This window comes from Papio anubis, chromosome 4 (genome assembly GCF_008728515.1).
Source record: "Papio anubis isolate 15944 chromosome 4, Panubis1.0, whole genome shotgun sequence".
In the NCBI taxonomy this organism is placed as follows: domain Eukaryota; kingdom Metazoa; phylum Chordata; class Mammalia; order Primates; family Cercopithecidae; genus Papio; species Papio anubis.
In genome coordinates, this window is record NC_044979.1 from 147,370,222 (window position 1) to 147,379,935 (window position 9,714).

Consider the following 9,714-nt stretch of genomic DNA (forward strand, 5'->3'; position numbering starts at 1 on the left):
TCGCCCGGCTAGTTTTTTGTATTTTTTAGTAGAGACGGGGTTTCACCGTGTTCGCCAGGATGGTCTCGATCTCCTGACCTCGTGATCTGCCCGTCTCGGCCTCCCAAAGTGCTGGGATTACAGGCTTGAGCCACCGCGCCCGGCCTCACATAGTGGTTTTATGCTCCAACACTGGACCATATCTGTTCACAAAAGTGGTAGAAGATAAAGTCTCCTCTAATCCTCAGGGTTGATCCTGGCTTGTCAGGAAGGATAATGAGCATCCCCCGAGTATGGCCACCACCTACTTAGACCATTTCTGGGTCCTCCATCAGCCCCAGGCTCCTCTTGTCCAATTCCGAGGCCACCCCTGTGGCCTCTGTCCACTCTCTGCATCTGAGGGCAGTACCACTGAACCAGGGTCAATCCCTAAGAAACGCTTATTTCTGCAGGACACCTGGCTCTGTCTCCATCTCCTTCCAGGCACACCTACTCACAGGTCATTAGGAATTGTTCCTGTCCCCCTTCCCTGCAACCCCCTGCATAGAGCATGAGGAACAAGAGCATACCTTACTTGCGTGTCAGGGCCTGCCAACAACCTGGTGTACCAGCGAGGAATAGGCTGGAAGATTCCTCCCTGCCAGGCTCATAGACATGTTCGCCTCATTCCAGCACACAGGACAGCCTGGGTCCAGACAAACTGTAGGACAAATGGTCGCCAAGGCAGCTGCACCTGCACAGAGATAGAGGGGAGGAGGGTGAGGAGGGATGGAGCACAGCCTCCTGCAGCCGTCTCAGCTGCTGGAAGACCCCATCTGCCGGAGCCACCAGCTGTTGGTCACACATGTGTCGGACTGCAGGTACGTCACAACTCAAGAACAAATCATAGAGGCTGGGGACTTCCTGACACACAAGCAGGCTGACACATGGAGCCACACGCCAGCCGGGACAGAGGGGAGAGGAGCCAACAGCAGATGCAAGATGTGAGCTGAACTGCAGAGCGAGGGAGTTGCCAGACCTGGGGTCACTGCAACCAATTCCAGCTCTAGTCACTTGGCGGTGGCCCAGGTGTTTGGGGCAAAGGTGGGGCCCACTTCTGGGGCCACAGCCCCAGAGGTTCTGGGGCCACTGGGTCCATGGGAACCTTCCAGGCACATTGCATCCAACATCCCTACGTGAGGTGAAGGCAGATGAAACAACAGGCCGGACTGATTAGGTAGAGACCCTGGCTCCATCCCTAGCAGGGCCCTCTCCCTGGCACCTCCCACCCCAGCTGCCTGGGAGTAGAGGATGCCAAGTGCCAGGCCAGGCCAATGATCGAGAAGGAAACTAAGTCAGGAGGCAGAAGCCTAAGGCCCAAGCCCAGCTCTGTGCTGGTCTGCTGAGCAAGAGACCTTGGGCTGGTCAGTGAACTATGCTACCCACAGGTCAGGTCATTCATCCACCCACTGGATCAATCCCAGGAAGTTCTGCATGCCCAGCCCTGGTGCTGAGGATTCTCCAGGCCTCATCTCATTTCACCAGCATACTTGCTTCCTTCACCATGAGGAGGTACCTGATTCCCATTCTGCAGATAGGGAAACAGGCTGAGAAGGGAAGTCATCCTGCCAGGGACGCACAGCTGGGGTGTGGTGCAGAGCCCAGCCCCATGAATGACGCCTTTGCACCTGGAGGGCAGAAGGGGAAGCACTGTGGGGTACTGGTGGGGTGCAGGGACCAGAGGAGGTGGTGTCTGCAGGACAAAGAGGGGTTCTGGGTGCAAAGGGCTTGGCAAGGTTGGTGTGGAGGCAGGGGGCTGACGCTGGGCTCTGCTGCACCTGTGCCCCTGGAGGCTGAGGGAACCTCAGGAGGCCCTGGCAGGGGTCAGGAGGGGCCCCCTGGTCTGTCTGCCTGTGCCCCGCTCCCACAGCTCCAGAGCTGGAGCGAGTGCTAGAAGGCGAGCAGGAACCTGTCGCTGGCGGAAGTGTGTGTGTGCAAATAGATGAGTGAGTGGCATGTAATTACCTAAAATTGTGGGTTAGAAGCGGATGTAAATAACCAAAAAATACGTGGGGAAGTGGGGGGATGCTCATCAGTTAGAGATAATTACTTAACCACTAATTGAAATAATAATGGTGTGTATTTGAATATGCTAATGAGGCTGAACCTGTGTGGGAAAAGGTAACTGAAATAACATAGTGGGAGGCTTCCAGGCCCACACCTGCTCTGCCCCAGGCCTTTGCCCCGTAAGCCCCCCTGCCGTCTACCCAGCCCATGCCCACTTTCTTTGCTTGGTCCTGCCCAAGGCCCCTCCCAGGGCACCCATCAGCCCCAGGGTTGCCCCTGCTTCCCGCGCTGGGAGGGCAGATGCTGCGACACAGGGCATTTGTCCACCAGCCTCCCACAACGCCCCAGGGGAGAGGCAGGAATGTATGCTTGCGGAGTGCCTACTGTATACCTAGCCCAGCTCTGCAACGCACTCCATATTACAGACTAGGAGACAGGCGTGTGCGGCCAGCCCATAGTCACGTGGAGGGGTCCAGCCAGGACACGGATTTCCAGCTGCTCTCGGACTTTCCAGCAAAGCCATCCAAAGGCGGAACACCCAGGCATCACGGAACCACCGTGTCACTGCGAGCAGAGGCCCAGACTCCGTGGGAGTGGGCTCTGTGTGTTCTCACACGTGTGTGCTGGGCACGGTGTGCACGTCAGGGCACCTGCCCTGGAGCGTTTCACTCTCCATTAGCATCACAAGCAGACTGTGAGTGTACACACACACACGTATGCACGTGCACACATAGGTACACGGGTTGCACATGTGTGCACATACACATGAACTCACACATGCATGCATGCACAGAGGCATGCACACTCACGTGCACAGGCACACCCATCGCTCTCCACAAAGGCTCACTCAGACACATGCAGGCCCAGGCATCCAACGCACCCCCTCGGGCACGGCCTGAGCTTTAACCCAACATCCAACCTGGCATCTGCCAACACATGGCACCTGTGGGGCTGGACACAAGATGGGGTGCAGGGGCCCACTCATCCACCCTGTAGAAGCCAGCCAGGCCTGGAGGGTGGTCTCTCTGGGGCTGTGTGCTTTACAGGAGTGAAGGTGATTAGACAACCTCACAGTGGCCCTTGCATTGCTGCTAGAAATCCACGCTTCTGAACAGCCAGCATCGATCAGGGATTCCTGGGGTTGCTGGTGATCTGACACGCAGCAGTTGCTGGCCCAGGGGCTGCACTGGGAAGGCAGGGGGCATGCCCAGATTTGCATGTCGTGGAGATTCAGGGTGCTGTGGGTGGCAGCAGTGCAAGGTGGGACTTGGAAGATGTGGAGCTGCTGGGTTTTTTGTTTGTTTGTTGTTTTTTTTTGAGATGGAGTCTCACTCTGTTGCCCAGGCTGGAGTGCATTGGTGTGATCTCGGCTCACTGCAACCTCCGCCTCCCGGGTTCAAGCAATTCTCTGCCTCAGCCTCCCGAGTAGCTAGGATCACAGGCACCCGCCACCACGCCTGGCTAATTTTTGTAGTTTTAGTAGAGACGGGGTTTCACCATCTTGGCCAGGCTGGTCTTGAACTCCTGACCTTGTGATCCATCCGCCTCGGTCTCCCAAAGTGCTGGGATTACAGGCGTGAGCCACTGCACCTGGCCAGCTGCTGGGTTTTGAAGAAGTGGTGGCTCCTGCCCTTGTATGTGGTCCGTGGTGGCTCGGAGGAGGAACCCAGAGGGAGGCTAGGCTGGCAGCTGAACGACACCACCACGGCCATGACCTTGACAAACCCCTGAAATGCTGTGCCTCACTTTCCCTCACTGTAGAACAAGGATGATCATGACAGATGGTCACGATCCCTTCGTCAGGGTGCAGGCTCACAGCTCAATCTTGTCTGGAACTGCAGGCTGGGGAGCCTCAGAGACCACTGAGCTGGAGGGGTCAAAGCTAAGAACCCACCCTGGAAAATACACAGGCAGTTTCGTCTGTGATATTCGGGGGCTCATCAGACCTCCCCGAGGACCATCCCGGGACGCTGAGACCCTACTTTACAGAAGGGCAACGAATCTGTGCAGGATGTTGTGGACGGGAAACCAAGGCCCAAAGACATCCACTAAATTGCCATGAGCCAGAAAGGGCAGGGGCCCAGAGGGACAGCAGCCCCCAGAGACTAGGGTAAACTAAGCCTCCGAGGGGCCGATCACACAGGTGCACAGTGAGGCTGTGAGGCCTCCCTTCTGAGGTGCCCACTGTGTGCTGTCGGAAGAGGGGCCCAGCGGTGCCCTCGGGCGGCTGCCAAGTTGGACTCAGTCTCCTGGCACCCGGGCGGCTGGGGGGAGCTCCTCCTCCTCCTTCCAGGACGAGGAACAACTCATCAACTTGCAAATGTCCGGGTGAGAGGGTTGGAAAAATGAAGGCGCCCAAACTTGACATTTGCATTTCAAACACTTATATCAGCAAAACAAATAACAGTAATTATACCATTTGCATATTTTGTGCATGATTGTTTAGCGAGGTGGGGAGGAGGGGCGCCTGCTGATGCCAGCAGCCTAGCCTCCCGCACAGCTGTGCCGCCCCGCCCAGGGTCCCTGCCGCCCTGCACCTCCATGCTGCCCACCCCGGGCCCTGTGGATGTGACGTGCAGCCCTCGGGCTGCTTCTTCCTGCGGGCTCTGCCCTCTGGCCACTGGGTGTCCCTCTGTTCTCTAATACACCCTTCCCCAGCAGCAGGTCCCCACCTCTGCCCTCTGCACTTGCTGTGCCCCCCGCCTGGGAGCCTCTTGCAGACCCACCCAGGCTAGCTCCTCCATTCAGGGCCCATCCTTACTGTCCCCGCCTCCACATTCTGATGGGGACACCCACGGCTGCCCTCTCTCTAGCCGGGAGCTCCATGAGGCTCCAAGCTGAACTTGAGCCCTGGTGGACAGGACTGACCCTTGGTGTGGGGCCTGCCCAGCCCACACCCCAGCATATGGCAGGCCCTCAGCAGGCAGGGGACGTTCACACTCAAGTCCCTGCCCCCCACTGGGCACCGGGCACCTGGCTGGGGAGGAGTGCCCAGGCCTGGCACTGACCTCGCAGGGGTGACGTGATGTGGGTCTCAGGGTGAGGGAGATGGGACTCAAAAGCAAGGGCAGTGGGTGATCTGACTGCGTACCCCAGGTCACACTCAGGACCCCAAGCTGACCCCCACCTAGTACTGCTGTGGGTGGAGCCTCCTGGGGTGGGGAGGAGCCGAGACCCAATGACCCACATGGCTCTGTGGGTATCACCATGTGTTTACGGAGGGTCTCGCTGTGTGTGAGCACATGTGCACATGCATGTGTGAGTGTGCGTGAGCGTATGCACGAGTGTGTGTACATGTGTGCGTGTGTGCATGTATGTGCAAGTGTGTGCATGCATGCACGTGTGTGCACATGTGCATGTGTATACATGTGTGCATGGGCATGCATGTATGCGCAAGTGTGCATACATGCGTGTGTGCATGCATGCACGTGTGTGATTATGTGTGTGCTTGTGTGTGTGTATTGTAGGTTCTCCAGGCAATGCTGGTCTTTTTGTCTGGGTCAGGACTAACAGACTGGGTCTCTGGGTGCCCACTCCCCACAGCCCAGTTTTGGGGTGATGAGGGGGACAGTATGGCCTCCATCAGTGCTGAGAAAGGGAGGTGGTCCCACTCACCAGCCCACTCACAGCTGGCAGGGTCCCCCACCCAGAGACCACCATGCCTGGCTGCAGGCTACCTTCTCCTGAGCGGCAGCCATAACAAGAACACCAGCGATTGTGCACCTGTCACAAACGCCAGGCCCTCCCATGGGCTGACTTGCAGAATCATCCCCCAGCCCCACGAGGAGGTGGAAACTCCAGCTTTATTACCCCCATTTTCAGATGGGGAAACTGAGGCACACCGCAGCGACGCCTCTTGCTCAAGGTCACACAGAAGAGCTAGGATTTGTACTGACCCCACCCCGCCACTTGCTTTTTGCAAGACAAACACCCCGGCGAACACAGTCCCGGTGACGGCCCTTACAGGACAGGTGTCATCCGTACCCACATTTCACAGACCGGGAAACCAAGTCTCAAACACATGCAGAGGCCTCCCCAGGGTTACACTGGATGTGGCTAAACTCGGCCGAGAGTTCTTCGCTTTGGACTGAAACTCAGGCAGAGGCTGCGAGTAGGACTGTCCCCGTGGTAATTAGGGCTCCACAATCAATCCCAGCGCGCAAGATGCCACCTCCCTGCTTCCTTTAATCTCCCCTACTCAGCTCAGCACCGACAGAGGAAGCCGAGCCCAGAGACTTGGAAGTGCAAATGAGGCTCCATCCCCTGGTAAACTGCAAGCAGCAATTAACTCCTCACTTCACACCCCACAGCCCCACAAATTCCAGACGGGGTAAACAGTTAAATATGAAATATTAAGCCATAAAAAAGCTGGAAGAAAACAGAATTCAATACTTACCAGTTCTCAGGAGGGAGAGAGGCTTTCCAAGCTCAGAAGGAAGAGAATAAATTTTAAAAGAAAAAGGAGGCAGATGTGACCAAATAAAAATAAGAAAAAGGAACATAAAAAGTAACCCAAATTAAAAGCTATATGGCAGAGAGGGAAAGATATTTGTGGCGAACGTGACAGATAAATGATAACTATCTTCATTATGTAAAGAACTCATTCGAATTGATTAGGGAAACATCAACAACATATAAATAAATGGGTAAAGGAACAAACACAAAACAGAAAATACAGGTGCTTACAAAACATATGGCCCAATGCCCAACCTCCCATATAATCAGGGAAATGCAAACTTTTAGAAAATGCAATGAGACACCATGGACCCATCAAAGGAGACGTGATCTAAAAAAACAAAAACACTGAACTAAAATAAATCCCAGTGCACTGCAGTGCTGGCATGGTTATGGTGAAATTGGCACAATTCTTTTGGAAAGTCATTTGGCAATACAGATCAAACACTCTTAACATGTGCGTAACTTACAGCACATCACACCATGGTGCAGCTGTAACTTTCTGCAATCAAGAGCAACACAAGGACGCTTGCTGCCACCACTTTGATTCAGCACGGTGCTAGTAGTTGCAGCCATTGCAATAAGGCAAGAAAAGGAAACAAAAATTATAAGATTCGGAAAGAAAGAAATGAAGCTCTAGCTATCCACAGACAATGTGATTATGTATATAAAAAGTCCAAAAGAATGTATATGTTACCAACATTAATACAATATTAGCATAAAATTCATACACAAATATATATTGAATTTCTATACATCTGTAATGAATAGAAAATGAACATTTATGAAATGTCAACACTTCAAATTAATTTATACATTCAAGGCAATCTCAATCAAAAATCACAGTCCATTTTTGTTTTTTGTGGAACTTGACAAGCTAACTCTAAAATGTATATGGAAGAAAAAAAGGCCAAGAATGTTGCTAAATAAAAAGAACAAGGTGGAGGGAGGGAGGGAGGGTCTTCTTTTTTTTTTTTTTTTTGAGACGGAGTCTCGCTCTGTCACCCGGGCTGGAGTGCAGTGGCGTGATCTCAGCTCACTGCAAGCTCCGTGTCCTGGGTTCATGCCATCCTCCTGCCTCAGCCTCCTGAGTACCTGGGACTACAGGCGCCCACCACCACGCCAGGCTATTTTATTGTATTTTTAGTAGAGACGGGGTTTCACTGTGTTAGCCAGGATGGCCTTGATCTCCTGATCTCATGATCCGCCCGCCTTGGCCTCCCAAAGTGCTGGGATTACAGGCGTGAGCCACCACGCCTGGCCGAGGGAGGGTCTTCTTCTATCAGATAATGATAGTTGATTATAAAGCTATGGTGATTGAGATATTGTTATAAGATTAGACACATAAGCCCATGGAACAAACAGAAAATCCAGAAACTGACCCATGAGACAGCCCTTAATAGGGGAGGCATAACTTTTTAATAAATTGAATATATATGGGAAAAAATGAAACTGAATACCTGCTTTACATCACATATAAAGTCAACTCCAGGCTGATTACAGACCTAAACGGGAAAAGAAGAACTATACATTTTGAAAGATAAAGTAGAAAAAAGATAAAATATGTATATATAATACAAATATATATTTGTGGATTGAGATAGGGTCTCACTCTGTTTCACAGGCTGGAATGCAGTGACATAATCACAGCTCACCGCAGCCTCGAGCTTCTCAGCCTCAGGTGATCCTCCCACTCCAGTCTCCCAGGTAGCTAGGACTACAGGCATGCACATTTGTGCCCCACTATTTTTTTTTTTTTTTTTTTTTTAGAGAAGGGGTCTTGTTATGTTGCCCAGGCTGGTCTTGAACTCCTGGGCTCAAGCAGTCCTCCCACCTCGGCCTCCCAAAGTGCTGGGATTACAAGCATGAGCCACTACACCCAGCCAGAAAAATATATTGATGATCAAGAGACAGGGAAGAATTTCTTCCCACTCATGCAAGAATATATTGACAAATATTACTACATAAAAATAAAGAATTTCTGCTCGTAAAAATATACTATGAAAATCTAGCCTGGACAACATAATAAGACACTGTGTCTACAAAATTTGTTTAAAAAATTACCCAGGCATGATGGAGTGTGCCTGTAGTCCCAGCTACTCTGGAGGCTGAGGTGGGAGGATCACTTGAGCAAGGGAGGTCAAGGGTGCAGTGAGCCATGATCCCACCACTGCACTCCAGCCTAGGCAACAGGTCAACACTCTGTCTCTAAAATATGCATGCACATGCACACATATGCACACATGCACAATCATACACACACGTGCACACACACCATACACACACACACACATATACACGTGTGCACACGCACGCACACACATACAATCATACACACCATACACACACACATCATACACACACGCACACATGCACACACGTGTGCACACACGCACATAGCATACACACACATACATGCGCACACACATACACACACGTGCACACACACATACCTCATACAAAGTCTTAAAACACAAGCTACACAATAGCTATCTTCCAAGAGACTGTGATCTCATTCGGAATCTATAAACACCTCTTACGAATTAATAAGGAAAACCAACACTCAGTCATAAAATGAGCAGAGATCTTGAAAAGGCATTTTACAAATGAGGACATCCACACGGCCAAAAACCCCGTGCTCAACTTCATTACTCATCAGGGAAATTCAAATGAAAGCTTGGTAAGATACCAGGACACACCCACCAGACGGGGAGGCTTCAAGCATCTCATCAGATCTGGCTCTGGGGAAGGAGGATGTGGAGCAACAGGAACTCTCGCCCGCTGTCCTGAGGGTGCAAAGCCTCACCACTCCTCTGGGAAAGAGCTGGCGTGAAGCTGTGCATACCTGAGACCGGCGACTGTTCTCTGGGGTGTAAACCTCGGGGAGGGTCCCGCATGTGTGAAGCAGGAGATACGCAAGGGAGCTCACCACAGTCCCAAACTGGAACTGACCCCTGATCCCCTCTTAGGACAGAACACTCTTCAGTGACGAGAATGAATCAGTACCAAGCACAACGAACGGGTATGTCTCCCCCGATAGTGCTGACCAGAAGAACGAGGTCAGAAGGGAAGAAGTATGCAAAGATTTCATTTACGGGAAGTTCAGAAGCGGGCAAACCCAGAATCAATTGTCCAGGAATGCTGGCTGCTACGATCAGGAATGACAGAGCGCTGGGATCGGGACAGAACGTGCCAGAAGCCTCTGAGGGCCGCCAGCATTCTAGGTCTTCACCC

General features: G+C 52.4%; 1 protein-coding gene across 1 annotated transcript in view; it reads right to left on the reverse strand.

The window, feature by feature from the left end:
* The window catches only part of ELFN1 (extracellular leucine rich repeat and fibronectin type III domain containing 1), a 43,453-nt gene extending 40,069 nt beyond the window's left edge, over nucleotides 1-3,384 (reverse strand). Inside the window, exon 1 of the mRNA XM_021935594.2 lies at nucleotides 549-3,384. The gene's annotated coding sequence lies outside the window, so the exon portion shown is untranslated. The remainder of the gene's footprint in view (nucleotides 1-548) is intronic.
* Nucleotides 3,385-9,714: the final 6,330 nt, after the last annotated feature.